Source organism: Pelophylax lessonae (assembly GCF_965119305.1).
Source record: "Pelophylax lessonae genome assembly, chromosome: 13".
Classification (NCBI taxonomy): domain Eukaryota; kingdom Metazoa; phylum Chordata; class Amphibia; order Anura; family Ranidae; genus Pelophylax; species Pelophylax lessonae.
Genome location: NC_138780.1, coordinates 179,531,242 through 179,548,638, shown reverse-complemented (window position 1 = coordinate 179,548,638; position 17,397 = coordinate 179,531,242). Strand labels below are relative to the sequence as shown.

The 17,397-nt window shown below is 47.8% G+C and overlaps 1 protein-coding gene across 2 annotated transcripts in view; it reads left to right on the top strand.

Moving 5' to 3' along the window:
• Positions 1–702: 702 nt before the first annotated feature.
• ZDHHC22 (zDHHC palmitoyltransferase 22) overlaps positions 703–17,397 on the top strand; it is a 36,294-nt gene continuing 19,599 nt past the window's right edge. The window contains exon 1 of one of the 2 annotated variants that reach the window (XM_082242832.1): positions 703–755. The gene's annotated coding sequence lies outside the window, so the exon portion shown is untranslated. Of the gene's footprint in view, positions 756–8,221; positions 8,367–17,397 lie in introns of those variants that run through there. The other variant, XM_082242831.1, reaches the window with a different exon arrangement.

Here is a 17,397-nt window from a genome sequence, read left to right as displayed (position 1 = left end):
CTTTTAAATACAGAGGAGGGGTTTGGGGTCTTTTAGATCCCCAGATCCCTCCACAGAAGTACCTGTCAAAAAAAAAAAAAAATATATATGTTTTTAATTGTACAAAAATATTGGCCAATACAGATATGCATTGGCCAAAATATCGGTATTGGCAACGGAAAACCGAGATCGGTCGATCACTAGTATGAATTCTTTTTCAAGGCACTGTATATGCAAAATACATGTACATGAGACCTCTGCTTTTTCTTTTATGACTTTGGAAGTAGGTTTTATGTCAGGAGATCCCATCCAGGTCACTGCACAGACCCCATGTAGGGGGTGATGACAGGTATAAATAATTTTCCCCTGCCTATAATGGAACCCCATTGCTCACGTGGAGGGAGAAGTGCGCCTAAGCAGCAATAACTATAAAAATAGAGCAGAGAGACGAAACCATCCTTCACTGGAAGGAAGTGACCCTATTTGCATCTCTTGGAATGCCTGCCTTGTTCCGCATACTTATACACAACAAACAAGGAAAAGGATCACAGCCATAGAACATGGAAAATAAGCTACACATGGCTGAAAAGCCAGTCTGAAATATGGCCTAAGCCTGCAGTAATATATTCTTCCATGCAAGACAAAAAAACGATCTACGCTGCAGAGCGCTATGCATACATCACACAGACATAACACAGACAGTGGGCTGTATACAGTGCAGACATGAAGGGGATGTGAAGGTTAATCCTCAGTGGCGCCCGGCCAGGTCCCTGGATGTAAGTGATGGAGAGGATGAGGGAGGTATCTGGTGCAGAATGAAGAGGAGGGATGCAGAGGACAGGGAGGAGGTATCTGGCACAGGATGCAGAAGAGGGATTTAAGGTATCTGGTACAGGATGGAGAGGAGGGAAGAGAAGGAAGAAAAGGGTAGTTATTCAGTACAGGGTGGAAAAGAGGGGTGAGGAGACAAGGAGGACAAATGTCAGGGGCAGAAATGAGAGCGGGGATGAAGAGGTGGAGCAGCTATCTGCTACATGATAGAGATGAGTGATGCAGAAGAGGGAACGGCGGGGATCTGGTAGAGGATGGAGAGGAGAAGTGATGAGTAGGGGAGGGCAAAGTGTCTGATATGATGGAGAGAAAATGGATAAGGACAGTGCTTTAAGTGGCCCAAAAGAGGTGCCGGTACTCTATTATAGCCTATAAATGTTGTCCCACCCCACATCAGGGTCCCCACAGAGCACCCCCCCCCCCCCCCGGCCTGGGCTGGGACTCCGGAGCAGGGGGACTCACTGGTGGTGACTGGTCTGGCTCTGGAGTGGGAAATATTCTTGGGGGGGGGGGGGCTATTGAGTGCGTAGATGTCCAAAATGAGTGTACTGGTACGCTAAGGCGCACGGAGAGGTGGCGGTATGCTCAAGAGCCATATTTGGAGGTGGCGGTACTGAGTACCAGTGCCTACCTGGTCCACTTAAAGCACTGGATAAGGAGTAGGGAAGGGCAGGTATCTAGCACAGGATGAGGAAGAGGGATGCAGAAGAAAGGAGGCAAGTGTCTAGTGCAGGATTAATGGGAGGGATGAGGAGTAGGGGAGGACGAGTATAAGGTACAGAGTGAAGGGATGCAGAAGAAGGAAAAGGCAAGCAATTAGTACAGGATTAAGATGAGGGGAGGAGAGGAGGCAGGTATCTGTTACTGGATGGAGAGGAGGAATGCAAAAGTAAGGAAGTAGGTGTCTAGTGTTGGGTGGTGAAGAGGAATGAGGAGTACAGAAGGATGGGTATCTGGTACAGGGTGGAGGGATGCAGAGGGGGAAAGAGAGGCTATCTGGTAGAAAAGTAGGAAGAGGGGTGCAGAGGAAAGGTGGCAGTTATCTGGTACTGGATGGAGAGAAGGAACGCAGAAATAAGAGGGCAGGTGTCTAGTTCAGGGTGGTGAAGAGGAATGAGGAGTCCAGGAGGATGGGTATCTGGTACAGGGTGGAGGGATGCAAATGGGGAAAGCGAGGGTAACTAGTACAAGAATAGGAGGAGGGGTACAGAAGAGAGACAGCAGGTATCTGGTACTGGATGGAGAGACGAAATGCAGAAATAAGAAGGCAGGTGTCTAGTTCAGGGTGGTGAAGAGGAATGATGAGTACGGGAGAATGGGTATTTGGTACAGAGTGAAGGGATGCAGAGGGGAAAAGCGAGGGTATGTGGAACAGGATTAAGAGGAGGGGTGCAGAGGAGAGGAGGCAGATATCTGGTACTGGATGGAGAGAAGGAACGTAGAAATAGGAGGGCAGATGTCCAGTTTGAGGGTGCTGAAGAGGAATGATGAGTACGGGAGGATGGGTATCTGGTACAGAGTGAAGGGATGCAGAGGGGAAAAGCGAGGTTATGTGGAACAGGATTAAGAGGAGGGGTGCAGAGGAGAGGAGGCAGGTATCTGGTACTAAGTGGTACTAAGTGGTGAGGAGTTATGAGGAGAAGGGTAGAGCAGGTATCCGGTACAGGATGGAGAAGAAGGATGAACAGGCCAGTATAGTAGCTATTGGGTACAGGCCTGGGAGGAGGGATGCAGAGGAGAGGAGGCAGGTATCTGATACAGAATGAAATGAGGGATGAAGCGTATGAGAGGGTGGTTTTCTGTAATGGGTTAGAGAGGAGGGGAAAAGAAGAGTAGAGGGCAGGTATCCAATGCAGGATAAGAAGTGGAGGAAGGTTATCCATTATATATGTAGGGAAGAGGAGGGCAGATATTTTGCACAGGACAGAGAGAAGAAATGAGGTGTAGGGGTGGGCGGGTATTTGGTACTGGGTGAAGAGGAGGGATGAGGAGTAAATCAGGATAAGAAGTAGGGGAGATCAAGTGTTCAGTATAGGATAGAGAGTAGGGACGCACGAGCAGGAAAGGGTGGTTAAGAGAGGAGTGATATGGCGGCGAGGTATCCAAGTACAGGATGGAGAGGAGGCATAAATCTGGTACAATACAGAGAGGAGTGACATGGAGTCCAGGTATCCAAGTACAGGATGGAGAGGAGGCATGAATCTGATACAATACAGAGAGGAGTGATATGGCGGCGAGGTATCCAGTACAGGATGGAGAGGAGGCATATATCTGGTACAATACAGAGAGGAGTGATATGGAGGCCAGGTATCCGGTACATGATGGAGAGGAGGACTGAGGAGTAGGGGAGGGTGGGTACATCTGGTTACAGGATAGAGAGGAAGGATTAAAGGCCAGGAGGACCGGAATCCACTACAAGAAAGAGGAAGAATGAGAAGTAGGGGAGGTCTTGTATTTGGTACAAGGTGGATGATGAGTAGGGAAGGGTAAGTATCTGATATAATCTGGAGAGGAGAGATCAGGAGTAGAGGAGAGTAGTTAACCGGGACAGGACAGAGAAGAAAGATGTGGAGGCCAGATATCTAGTATAGGATGAAGAGGAGGGATGCAGATGAGGGGCAGGAACCCAGTGCAGGATGCAGAAAGGAGAGGGCAGGTATCTGGTAAAAAAAGAGGAGAAATTAAGAGTTAGGTGGGGGGGGGGGGGGAGTATCCAGTACAGGATGAAAAGGATGGATGAGGAGTAGGGGAGAGCAGTTATCTGGTTCAGAACGAGGAGGAGGGTTGCAGAGGAGAAGAGGAATGTATACAGAACAGAGAGCAGGGATGTGGAAGACAGAAGGGTAAGTATCCAGTACAGGATGGAGAGAAGAGGGCAGATCTCTGGTACAGGTTAAGGGAGAGAGCAGATATCTGGTACAGGATAGAGAGGAGGGATGAGGAACAGGAGACAGCAGGTATACAGTACAGGATGAAGAGGAGCAATGAGGAGTAGAGCAGGCCAGGTTTCCAGTACACTGTAGAGCAGGAGGATGCAGAGGAGAGGATGGCAGGTAAAGTATCTGGCACAGAATTGAGGGGAGTGATGAGGAATAAAGGAGAGCAGGTATCGGACCCAGGACAGGGATAAGGGATGTGGAGGCAGGTATCCAGTACAGGATAGAGGGGAGGGATGGGGAGTAGGGGTAGGTGGATAACTGGTACAAGATGGAGAAAAGGGATGCAGAAGAAAGGAAGCAAGGGAAAGGCAGATGTCTGGTACAGGATAGAGAGTAGAGGTGAAGAGAAGGAGAGGCAGGTATCCGGTACAGGGTGAAGGAGAGTGATGAGGAGTAGGGAAGGTTGGGTGTCTGGTACAGGATGGAGGAGAGTGATGAGGAGTAGGGAAGGGAAGGTATCCGGTACAGGATGGAGGAGAGTGATGAGGAGTAGGGAAGGGCGGATGTCTGGTACAGGATGGAGGAGAGTGATGAGGAGTAGGGAAGGGAAGGTATCCGGTACAGGATGGAGGAGAGTGATGAGGAGTAGGGAAGGGCGGATGTCTGGTACAGGATAGAGAGTAGAGGTGAAGAGAAGGAGAGGCAGGTATCCGGTACAGGGTGAAGGAGAGTGATGAGGAGTAGGGAAGGGTGGGTGTCTGGTACAGGACGGAGGATAGTGATGAGGAGTAGGGAAGGGCAGATGTCTGGTAAAGGATGGAGGAGAGTGATGAGGAGTAGAGAAGGGCGGGTGTCTGGTACAGGATGGAGGAGAGTGATGAGGAGTAGGGAAGTGCGGGTGTCTGGTACAAGATAGAGAGTAGAGGTGAAGAGAAGAAGAGCCAGGTATCCGGTACAGGATGGAGGAGAGTGATGAGGAGTAGGGAAGGATGGGTGTCTGGTACAGGATGGAGGAGAGTGATGAGGAGTAGAGAAGGGCGGGTGTCTGGTACAGGATGGAGGAGAGTGATGAGGAGTAGGGAAGTGCGGGTGTCTGGTACAAGATAGAGAGTAGAGGTGAAGAGAAGAAGAGCCAGGTATCCGGTACAGGATGGAGGAGAGTGATGAGGAGTAGGGAAGGATGGGTGTCTGGTACAGGATGGAGGAGAGTGATGAGGAGTAGAGAAGGGCGGGTGTCTGGTACAGGATGGAGGAGAGTGATGAGGAGTAGGGAAGGAAAGGTGTCTGGTACAGGATGGAGGAGAGTGATGAGGAGTAGGGAAGGGCGGGTGTCTGGTACAGGATAGAGAGTAGAGGTGAAGAGAAGAAGAGCCAGGTATCCGGTACAGGATGGAGGAGAGTGATGAGGAGTAGGGAAGGATGGGTGTCTGGTACAGGATGGAGGAGAGTGATGAGGAGAAGAGAAGGGAAGGTGTCTGGTACAGGATGGAGGAGAGTGATGAGGAGTAGGGAAGGATGGGTGTCTGGTACAGGATGGAGGAGAGTGATGAGGAGTAGGGAAGGGCAGGTGTCTGGTACAGGGTGAAGGAGAGTGATGAGGAGTAGGGAAGTGCGGGTGTCTGGTACAAGATAGAGAGTAGAGGTGAAGAGAAGAAGAGCCAGGTATCTGGTACAGGATGGAGGAGAGTAATGAGGAGTAGAGAAGGGAAGGTATCTGGTACAGGATGGAGGAGAGTGATGAGGAGTAGGGAAGGGTGGATGTCTGGTACAGAATAGAGAGTAGAGGTGAAGAGAAGGAGTGGCAGGTATCCAGTACAGGGTGAAGGAGAGCGATGAGGAGTAGGGAAGGGTGGATGTCTGGTACAGAATAGAGAGTAGAGGTGAAGAGAAGGAGTGGCAGATATCCAGTACAGGGTGAAGGAGAGCGATGAGGAGTAGGGAAGGAAAGGTGTCTGGTACAGGATAGAGAGTATAGGTGAAGAGAAGGAGTGGCAGGTATCCGGTACAGGATGAAGGAGAGTGATGAGGAGTAGGGAAGGATGGGTGTCTGGTACAGGATCGAGGAGAGTGATGAGGAATAGGGAAGGGCGGGTGTCTGGTACAGGATAGAGTAGAGGTGAAGAGAAGGAGATGCAGGTATCCGATACAGGGTGAAGGAGAGTGATGAGGAGTAGGGAAGGGTGGGTGTCTGGTACAGGATGGAGGAGAGTGATGAGGAGTAGGGAAGGAAAGGTGTCTGGTACAGGATGGAGGAGAGTGATGAGGAGTAGGGAAGGAAAGGTGTCTGGTACAGGATGGAGGAGAGTGATGAGGAGTAGGGAAGGGTGGGTGTCTGGTACAGGATAGAGAGTAGAGGTGAAGAGAAGGAGAGGCAGGTATCCGGTACAGGATGGAGGAGAGTAATGAGGAGAAGGGAAGGTATCTGGTACAGGATGAAGGAGAGTGATGAGGAGTAGGGAAGGGAAGGTGTCTGGTACAGGATGGAGGAGAGTGATGAGGAGTAGGGAAGGGTGGGTGTCTGGTACTGGATGAAGGAGAGTGATGAGGAGTAGGGAAGGGTGGGTGTCTGGTACTGGATGAAGGAGAGTGATGAGGAGTACAGAAGGGAAGGTGTCTGGTACAGGATGGAGGAGAGTGATGAGGAGTAGGGAAGGGTGGGTGTCTGGTACAGGATGGAGGAGAGTGATGAGGAGTAGGGAAGGAAAGGTGTCTGGTACAGGATGGAGGAGAGTGATGAGGAGTAGGGAAGGGCGGGTGTCTGGTACAGGATAGAGAGTAGAGGTGAAGAGAAGGAGAGGCAGGTATCCGGTACAGGATGGAGGAGAGTAATGAGGAGAAGGGAAGGTATCTGGTACAGGATGAAGGAGAGTGATGAGGAGTAGGGAAGGGTGGGTGTCTGGTACAGGATGAAGGAGAGTGATGAGGAGTACAGAAGGGAAGGTGTCTGGTACAGAATGGAGGAGAGTGATGAGGAAAAGGGAAGGGCAGATGTCTGGTACAGGATAGAGAGTAGAGGTGAAGAGAAGGAGAGGCAGGTATTCAGTACAGGTTGAAGGAGAGTGATGAGGAGTAGGGAAGGGTGGGTGTCTGGTATAGGATGGAGGAGAGTGATGAGGAGTAGGGAAGGGAAGGTGTCTGGTACAGGATGGAGGAGAGTGATGAGGAGTAGGGATGGGTGGGTGTCTGGTACAGGATAGAGAGTAGCAGTGAAGAGAAGGAGAGGCAGGTATCCGGTACAGGGTGAAGGAGAGTGATGAGGAGTAGGGAAGGGTGGGTGTCTGGTACTGGATGAAGGAGAGTGATGAGGAGTACAGAAGGGAAGGTGTCTGGTACAGGATGGAGGAGAGTGATGAGGAGTAGGGAAGGGTGGGTGTCTGGTACAGGATGGAGGAGAGTGATGAGGAGTAGGGAAGGAAAGGTGTCTGGTACAGGATGGAGGAGAGTGATGAGGAGTAGGGAAGGGCGGGTGTCTGGTACAGGATAGAGAGTAGAGGTGAAGAGAAGGAGAGGCAGGTATCCGGTACAGGATGGAGGAGAGTAATGAGGAGAAGGGAAGGTATCTGGTACAGGATGAAGGAGAGTGATGAGGAGTAGGGAAGGGTGGGTGTCTGGTACAGGATGAAGGAGAGTGATGAGGAGTACAGAAGGGAAGGTGTCTGGTACAGAATGGAGGAGAGTGATGAGGAAAAGGGAAGGGCAGATGTCTGGTACAGGATAGAGAGTAGAGGTGAAGAGAAGGAGAGGCAGGTATTCAGTACAGGTTGAAGGAGAGTGATGAGGAGTAGGGAAGGGTGGGTGTCTGGTATAGGATGGAGGAGAGTGATGAGGAGTAGGGAAGGGAAGGTGTCTGGTACAGGATGGAGGAGAGTGATGAGGAGTAGGGATGGGTGGGTGTCTGGTACAGGATAGAGAGTAGCAGTGAAGAGAAGGAGAGGCAGGTATCCGGTACAGGGTGAAGGAGAGTGATGAGGAGTAGGGAAGGGTGGGTGTCTGGTACAGGATGGAGGAGAGTGATGAGGAGAGGGGAAGGATGGGTGTCTGGTACAGGATAGAGAGTAGCAGCGAAGAGAAGGAGAGGAGAGGCAGGTATCCGGTACAGGAGGGTGAAGAGTGATGAGGAGTAGAGGAGAGTAGGCATCTGGCATACGATGGAGAGGAGGGATGCAGAGGAGAGGAGGGAAATATCTAACACAGGAAGGAGACGAAGGATGTGGAGGCCAGGTACAGTGCAGGCTGGAGAGCAGGGATGAGGAGTAGGGGAGGGAGGGTGTCTGGTAGAGGAGGGAGAGGAGAGGAGGCAGGTATACAGTAGAGGATGCAGAGGACAGGAGGCAGGTGTCTGGTACAGGATGGAGAGGAGGGATGGAGAGCAGGGATGAGGAGTAGGGGAGGGTGGGTGTCTGGTACAGGAGGGAGAGGAGAGGAGAGGAGAGGAGAGGAGAGGAGGCAGGTATACAGTAGAGGATGCAGGTGTCTGGTACAGGATGGAGAGGAGGGATGGAGAGGAGGACGGGTATCCAGTACAGGATAGAGAGGAGGGGTGAAGAGGAGGGGAGGGCAGGTATGTGGTATAGGGGGAGGAGAATGGATGCTGAATGAGATATTACAGATGAAGCCACCTCAGGATGAGCCGGGACCAGCACTGCAGACAGACGGAAAGCTCCTTTCCTGGCCAAGGTCAGTGGGACATGGAGAGGTTAGGCAGAAGAGCTGACACTCTACAGATGCTGAGCATTGGGGGGGCCAAGGACAGGACAAGATTCAGTCTCTGCACATTCTCTAACTTTTAGTATTTACTTTCTACAATTCACACCCAAATAAACTGCAGAGGTAGGACAGACAGGTTACCTGTGTACCCAAAACAGACTAGGGCAAAGGGTACAAGTACCGTGCAGTGTATATAATGTGATTACAGAGTGTACACAGTGCATTGTAAGTACAGTGCAGCGTATACAGTGCATGTACAGTGCCATCTATACAAGGTGATTACAGTGTGAGTACAGTGCAGTGTATACAGTGTGAGTACAGTGTAGTATATACAGTGTAAGTACAGTGCAGTGTAAGTACAGAGTGTACACAGTGCCATGTATACAAGTTGAGTACAGTGTGAGTACAGTGTGTGTATACAGTGCAGTGTATATAGTGTGAGTACAGTGTGAGTACAGTGTGTGTATACAGTGCAGTGTATATAGTGTGAGTACAGTGTGTATACAGTGCAGTGTAAGTACAGTGCAGCGTATACAGTGTATGTACAGTGCCATGTATACAAGGTGAGTACAGTGTGCATATAGTGCATTGTATACAAGGTGAGTGAAATGTATACAGAATAAGTGCAGTGTATATATAGTGCAGTGTATACAGTGTGAGTACAGTGTATAGTGTGGTGTAGTGTATATAGTGCAGTGTAAACAGTCAGTGCAGTGTGTATATTGTGAAGTATATACACTGTATATACAGTGTGTGTATAGTGCAGTATGTACAGTGTGAGTGTAGTGTACACAATATGAGTACAGTGTGTATATAATACATTGCTGTGCAAGACATGAATATACATTGCAGTGCACTGGATGTAAGTCCAGCACAGTGTATAATGTACACAGTATGAGGGCAGTGTGTGTGTATACAAAGCAGTGCATGGTAGTACAGAGTCTGCAAGTACAATAAAGTATACAGATGGTATATAACTTTTCTGTGTACAGTGCAGTGTACAGAGTGTTTGTACAGAGCAGTTCATAGACATCAGTGTACTGTACAGAGTGTAAGTAAAGTTCATTGGTACATTATGTACGGGATATTAGTGCCGACTGCCGAGTATATTAGTAAAGCACTGAGTATGCGAGTACAACGCAATGATCAGCATTATAACACAGTGTTGAGATATTGGTACAAAGCTGGGTATACAGACAAGGTGTACAGTATTCAGAACTAAAACAGTACAGTTTACAAGTACAGCACAGTGTACAGGGTACTAGCACGGTGATTTGTATATAAGATAAGTACAGCACAGCATAGGGGTACATGTACAATGCTTGGTATATAGGACAAGTACAGCACAGCATACGGGGTACATGTACAATGCTTGGTATATAGGACAAGCACAGTATACGGGGTACATGTACAATGTTTGGTATATAGGACAAGTACAGCACAGCATAGGGAGTACATGTACAATGTTTGGAAAATAGGACAAGTACAGCACAGCATACGGGGTACATGTACAATGCTTGGTATATAGGACAAGTTCAGCACAGCATACGGGGTACATGTACAATGTTTGGTATATAGGACAAGCACAGTATACGGGGTACATGTACATTGCTTGGTATATAGGACAAGTAAAGCACAGCACACAGGGTACATGTACAATGCTTGGTATACAGGACAAGTACAGCACAGCACACAGGGTACATGTACAATGTTTGGTATGTAGGACAAGTACAGCACAGCATACGGGGTACATGTACAATGCTTGGTATACAGGACAAGTACAGCACAGCACACAGGGTACATGTACAATGTTTGGTATGTAGGACAAGTACAGCACAGCATACGGGGTACATGTACAATGTTTGGTATATAGGACAAGTACAGCACAGCATACGGGGTACATGTACAATGTTTGGTATATAGGACAAGTACAGCACAGTATAGGGGGTACATGTACAATGTTTGGTATATAGGACAAGTACAGCACAGCATACGGGGTACATGTACAATGTTTGGTATATAGGACAAGTACAGCACAGCATACGGGGTACATGTACAATGTTTGGTATATAGGACAAGTACAGCACAGTATAGGGGGTACATGTACAATGTTTGGTATATAGGACAAGTACAGCACAGCATAGGGGGTACATGTACAATGCTTGGTATACAGGACAAGTACAGCACAGCACACAGGGTACATGTACAATGTTTGGTATGTAGGACAAGTACAGCACAGCATACGGGGTACATGTACAATGTTTGGTATATAGGACAAGTACAGCACAGCATACGGGGTACATGTACAATGTTTGGTATATAGGACAAGTACAGCACAGTATAGGGGGTACATGTACAATGTTTGGTATATAGGACAAGTACAGCACAGCATAGGGGGTACATGTACAATGCTTGGTATATAGGACAAGTACAGCACAGTGTACAGGGTGTTTGTAGAGTTTCTTTAGATTATTATGTGTCCCAAGGTGGCTGCAGACGTGGAAATGTGTTTTGTGTCTATGGAGGGGGAAAAGAGATGTAGAGAGATTCTCCTGGTGCCACCTATCTCTGCACACCATAACAGAGATAATAAACCCAGCAGGCTATTAAGACTCTGCGGCTACAGAAGGAGACAGAAAAACAAGCTACTGGGATAAACTGAAAGTGGTTTTTGTATAGTTTGAGGATGAATTATTCCACATTGCCTGAAGCTACTGAGATCAACCGGGACTTTATTTAAAACGTATTTATGACTTGTTAAAATATGTAAATATATGAATATGAATAGCCTGCCCACAATTCTACTTTAACACTTAACACTAGGTAGATAAAAACAACATAACCATGCAGGTATTTATACAACTTATTAAGGACGGGTTCACACTAGTGCAATTCCAGACATCACACGTGATTGGCACCGCATTGCTGTGCAGATCACATGCGATGTTCATATAAAAAAGCAGCGCTCAAAGTATAATGCTCCAGAAGTGTTCCTCCCATGAGATATAACAGACACTGTGGAAGAGTTTTGTAGGTCCACCACCAAGAGAAGCCACACATATAGCCTCTTACCAGATGTATATGGGTAACAAAGCCTTCGAACAAGCATGTTTCAATCGTCTGGTCAGTGGATCCAATATTTGTACACGACATCAGCCCAAAGCCTCACAGTATGTTCCAAGAAAAGTGAAAGAACAATCATTGCGCAGACATCCTTTAAAACGTTTATTATAACACCAGAAAAGCTGCAAACAAGGTACTAACATTTTCTCTAACAGATTGAGCATACAAACATGGCAGGGATGTGATGTGGACTTGTTTCCAACCAAGAAAATGGCTGACCTCCAATGGTACTCAGCACCAGCGTTGCGTGGCTCGGCTCCTCCCGATGCGTTTCGTCATATCTGACATCAATTGACGAAACGCGTCAAGAGCAGCTGAGCCACATGACGCTGGTGCTGAGTACCATTGGAGGTCAGCCATTTTCTTGGTTGGAAACAAGTCCACATCACATCCCTGCAATGTTTGTATGCTCAATCTGTTAGAGAAAATGTGAGTACCTTGTTTGCAGCTTTTCTGGTGTTATAATAAACGTTTTAAAGGATGTCTGCGCAATGATTGTTCTTTCACTTTTCTTGGAACATATTGTGAGGCTTTGGGCTGATGTGGTATACAAATATTGGATCCACTGACCAGACGATGGAAACATGCTAGTTTGAAGGCTTTGTTAACCATATACATCTGGTAAGAGGCTATATGTGTGGCTTCTCTTGGTGGTGGACCTACTAAAACTCTTCCACAGTGTCTGTTATATCTCACGGGAGGAACACTTCTGGAGCATTATACTTTGAGCGCTGCTTTTTTATATGAACATTTTATACTGTCCCTTACCAATAGGGTGTAGTGCTAGCAGCTCAAAATCCATTTATTGGACTCTTATATATCATTTTTATGTTTGTTTACTATTTGCTTTGTTCTAGCGCAATATTTTGTATTTTTATTAGATCATATGCGATGTCTGTGCAATACAAATTCAGCCATACAAACTGTATGGCTGAATTCGCATCGCATTCGGAACCAAACTCGCGCAGGACCCTTTTTTTGTCCGCACCGAAATCGGATCGCATGGGTGTTCGCACTCATGCGATACGATTCCCCAAATCGCGCTGCATTTTGCAAACTGATTGTGGGGTGTCGTTAACTTAACATACACTCCGCGATCAGTTCGCATGAACAGGTTGCGATTTTCATGCGGTGCGAATATGCAGCGAATGCACTGTAAATTCGCACCGCATCTAGTGTGAACCGGTCCTTATGCAGAACCTCAGCCAAAAATAACAAAAGTAAAAAATAAATAACCCATTAAAAGATAAAATGACCAAATCAGCATTTGCTGCAATAACAACCTTCAACCCAGATTTTTCTCCTACTTTTCTTATGCCACCAGATGTCCTCATTGTGACGGTTGGTGTCATTTCCTCCGATCCCAGGTCTTCCTGGACCTACCCTAGCTTGTGAGAAGCAGAACAGTGATGAATTCATCCCTGTCACTCTACTCTCCTCCTATCAGCATAGCTCTTGTCTTCACATAAACTGGTTTCTTGTTCTGCTTCTTTCTCCCTCAGTCTGAGCTCTGCTACACAGGGGCAGCAAGAGGCTGACACCTGGTCAAACTGAGACACGTACACTGCTTGCATTAAAACATATACATGTAATGACGTACTGTATTACCAATTACAGAGCGGCAGTAATGTAGTTTATACCTGCCTAAACTTAAAGCGGAGTTCCACCCAAAAGTGTAACTTCTGCTCTTTTGCTTCCTCCCCCCCTCCGTTGCCACATTTGGCACCTTTCAGGTGGGAGGGGGGAACGGGTACCTGTTTTTGGAAGTTTGGCCCTCTCCGCAGAGCCAATAGGAATATGCAGCGTTCTTCGCGCATGCCCAGTAGGGACCCGCCCATGAAGCCGCAAGGCTTCACTGCCGGGTTCCCTTATCGGCAATGGCAGCAATGGTGGCGGCAACACCCGACAGCCGATGTTTCCATGACGGTGATGACATTGCTGGACTCCAGGACAGGTAAGTGTCCTAATATTGATACAGTATGTGTAGCTGCTGACTTTTAATTTTTGGAGGGGTGAGGCGGAACTCCGCTTTAAAGGGGTTAAAAAGTCAAAAGGTTTTTTATCTTAATGCATATGCATTAAGATAAAAAAAAACTTTCTGTGTGCAGCAGCCCCCCTGAGCTCCCTTAATACTTACCTGAGCCCCATCTCTATCCAGCAATGTCCATGAGTGCCTCAGCCATCCCTCCTAAATTGGATAAGACACATCAGCGGCGCCATTGGCTCCTGCTGCTGTCAATTAAACTCAGCCAATCAGGAGAGAGAGGGGCGGGACCAAACGGTAGCTCCGTGTCTGAATGGATACATGAAGCTGGAGCTCGGCTTGGGTGCCCCCATAGCAAGCTGCTTGCTGTGAGGGCACTCAACAGGAGGGAGGGGCCAGAAGCTCCAGCCAGGGACCCCTGAAAGGGAGGATCTGGGCTGCTCTGTGCAAACAACTGCACAGAGCCGATAAATAGAACATGTTTGTTACTTTAATAGAAAAAATAAAATGAGAGCTTATAATCACTTTAGGCTGGGTATACACTACGTTTTTTTTTTCTGTTCAAACTGAAAAAAATACAGATCACCGTATTAACATAAGTGATGTTAGTGCGGCGATCTGCCCCGCTGAGCTATTGTGTTCTGACAGGGGGACTGCTCTGGGACTGCCAAATCCCCCGCAAGAACACGCTGATCAGCGCTCGCAAGCCATTGGCTGCAAGTGCTGATAGGATGCTGGTTTTCCAGCATGCTTGTTTGACAGAAGCTGGTCACAAGACACGGGGGCTGAAAGTCGGCTGGTTCCTGCCATGTCCCCAACCTTAGCTTCACTCTAGCCGTGTGACATCTAAAAGCTTCCCCGCTGAAGCCAACATTTCCTCCCCAGATTTTTCCAGGTTCAGGGTATTCAACAATGGTAATTGGCCGATGCGTAATGATTTAACTCCTGTGCATGCACAGCTTGGTGTACATTGTAAAGAAGATTATGAGAGGGAAGGTAAGAAGCCTTTGTTACAGAAGATATATAGAAAGTCTCTTCTGTAATATAAAAACCTTCCTGCTTGAAATGTTTTGTTTTCAGGCCACAGTTATGCTTTCAGCCTTACCATTTAGGCTACTAGTACCAATGCATGCGCAGCGCAGTGATTGCGCACATTCTGACTGCAAACCTATTTTGCCCTGTTGGTTTTCTTTATTATAATTAGGGATCAGCAAACAGAATTCAACAAAGGTAATATTAATAATTTAAAACATTATAAAAGACCTTTTAAAGAGGAAGTAAACTCTTCCTGATTTTTTTCCCCCCTGCAAAGTAGATGCATAATGTGCGGCCGGAGCCGTGTGACGTCACTCCCGCGCATGCGCGCAGGAGCCGCCGTTCACGGCACAGGGCTCTGAAGAAACGGCCACCCTTGACATCATCAGCTGCATGCAATGTAAATATCTCCTAAACGGTGCAAGTTTAGAAGATATCTATAGTACCTATAGGTAAGCCTTATTAAAGTGGAGTTCCGGCCACAAAATCAACATAGTCGATTTTTGGCCATCCGCTTGCTATAGCTCACCTGAAAAAGAAATGGATAGTTAGGATTTTTTATTTTTTTTACTTACCTTGTAATTGCAGAAAAAAATACTCACCTTCCTTCCACTTCCTCCCTCGGCCGCACGGCCCGCGCCGTCACTTCCGCTTTGCAATGATTCCTGGGAACTGAACGTCATCGCTCCCAGGAATCAATGCACCTGCACCGGCCCCGACGTCAGTTCCGGTTCAGGCGCGTCATACCTTGCTAAACAGCTTCTGGGCATGCCTAGAAGCTGTACAGGGATGACGCTGCAGACCCGGAAGTGACAGCGGGGCCGGTGCAGTGCATCGTGGGACGGAAGAGGACGGAAGAGGACGCGGAAGAGGATCGCGCTGGCTTCAAGCTGCCCACACCTGAGATGGCAGCGCTGGAGAAGAAATTTTAAAAGTAAGTATTTCTTCTAAAAGGTAAGTGCGAACTGGGACAGATCAGAGGCTAGCCATTGTGGAATGTACTAGCCCTGACTGTCCCGGGGGTATGTTCATTGAAATTTTTTTTTTGTGGCCGGAACTCCGCTTTAAAGGATTACCTATAGGTTAAAGTTCTCAAGGTGGGTTTACAACCACTTTAACATGGACATCTGGATCCTAAACAGACATCTTTGACTTGCATCTGCACAGAAATAGTCCAACCCAATAGTGTCTCTGAACTGTAGGTGTAAAAGCAAGCAGTGTAAGTACCTGAATCTGACCTGGTATAGCCTGTGGTATAGCCCCTGTACAGCAGAGCTGGAGTATAAGAGGAAGAAGCAGTTGAAAGAGCCAATCAGTTCATGTGCTAACAAGGAGCAAGGAGGAGAGAGCAGAGTGAAAGATGAGCTCATCTGTCTTCTATTTCTCCTTTCATCTGTCTTCTTTTTCTCCAGTCACAATCTGGAGGTAGAAACAAGATCTAGATGATGCTGGATGTCCTCCAGCCTGGGAATGAGTTGGGCTCTGTCTGATGTGGTGCAGGTTCTAATGCACACAGTGTACAGTGAAATCCAAGTAAGCAAATTCAGTATAGAAGAAAACCCTGTGCAAATGTGCAAGATCGAAGGTAAAGCCTAGTACACAGTAAAAGTTTTTCCTTTCGCTCAACCCAGCGGGCTGAATGAAAAAAAAAAAGATAGAGCCGCTGTCCTAACTACGCAATGTTAGTATAGCAAACCCTCCTCCGCTAAGCTATTGTGTTCAGAAGGTGAGGGCCCCCTGCAAGAACACACTGCCATTGACTGAGAACGCTAATCAGGTGCTGATTGGCAGACCTTTTTCGACATGCACTATGGCAGAAGTTGGCCAAACAGCCGGCTTCTATCGGACCGCTTGCGGTGCACACGGGCTGAATGTTGCCTGATATTCAGCCAGTGTGTACGGCCCTTAAAGTGGAAGTAAACACTCCTATAGTTTTCAGCCAAGGAAGCTACCACCTTGGTTACTGTTTGATCTTCAACTGCCATGGTGCTGCACATCAGTTATGAAACCAGCCATTGGATGGTTAGTTTGGTTAAGAGCCCAACCAATGTGCCAGTTAGCCATCCCAGCATGCCGGGAATGTACTGTTTTTTTAAACTGTTAAATCGATGGGTTTAACTCTGCTTTAAAGCGGAGTTCCAGCCATTTACTCACCTGTCCAACGGTCCAGCGATGCGGCCGCCGGAAGCCTCGATCCTCTCCCTCGGCGCCGGCATCACTGCTGTGGGCACCCGGCTGTTACAGTTTGCGGCTTCACAGCCGGGTACCCATTGCGCATGCGCGAGTCGCGCTGCGCGCCGTGATTGGCCGGCAATCTTCTGGGACCTCTGACGTGTCCCAGAAGATTGCAGGGAGGGAGGGGGAGAGGAGAACTTCCGCTCAGGGCGCCGCGGCGCTCCGAGCGGAAGTGGGAGCGGGTACCTGTCAAAACTAGGTACCCGCCCCCCCCCCCCCAAAAAATGACATGCCAAATGTGGCATGTCGGGGGGTCAGGACTCCCTAAAGCGGAAGTTCCACTTTTGGGTGGAACTCCGCTTTAAGGCTGCACAGTGTTAACTGCAGTAATAAAACGTGTCAATAAAGGTTCTCATTTATCCAGGTCATGGCATCTCTCTAGTAGTAGTAGTTGGTCACATCCAGCTGGACTTGTCTTCTAATTTTAAAGACATTTTGTAGCTTATACAAGCTACTTCTGCAGTTTTAATGAGTGTCAGGAAAATACGAAAGCATTTATAGTTACACAGGTAGCACAAACACCAATCCAATCACCATGGAAAGGCACATGTTATTGTCCAAGAACAAGATGGGAGGTGTGAAAGTTGTGGAACCACCCCGTTCTAGTTATATAATCTCATCCTT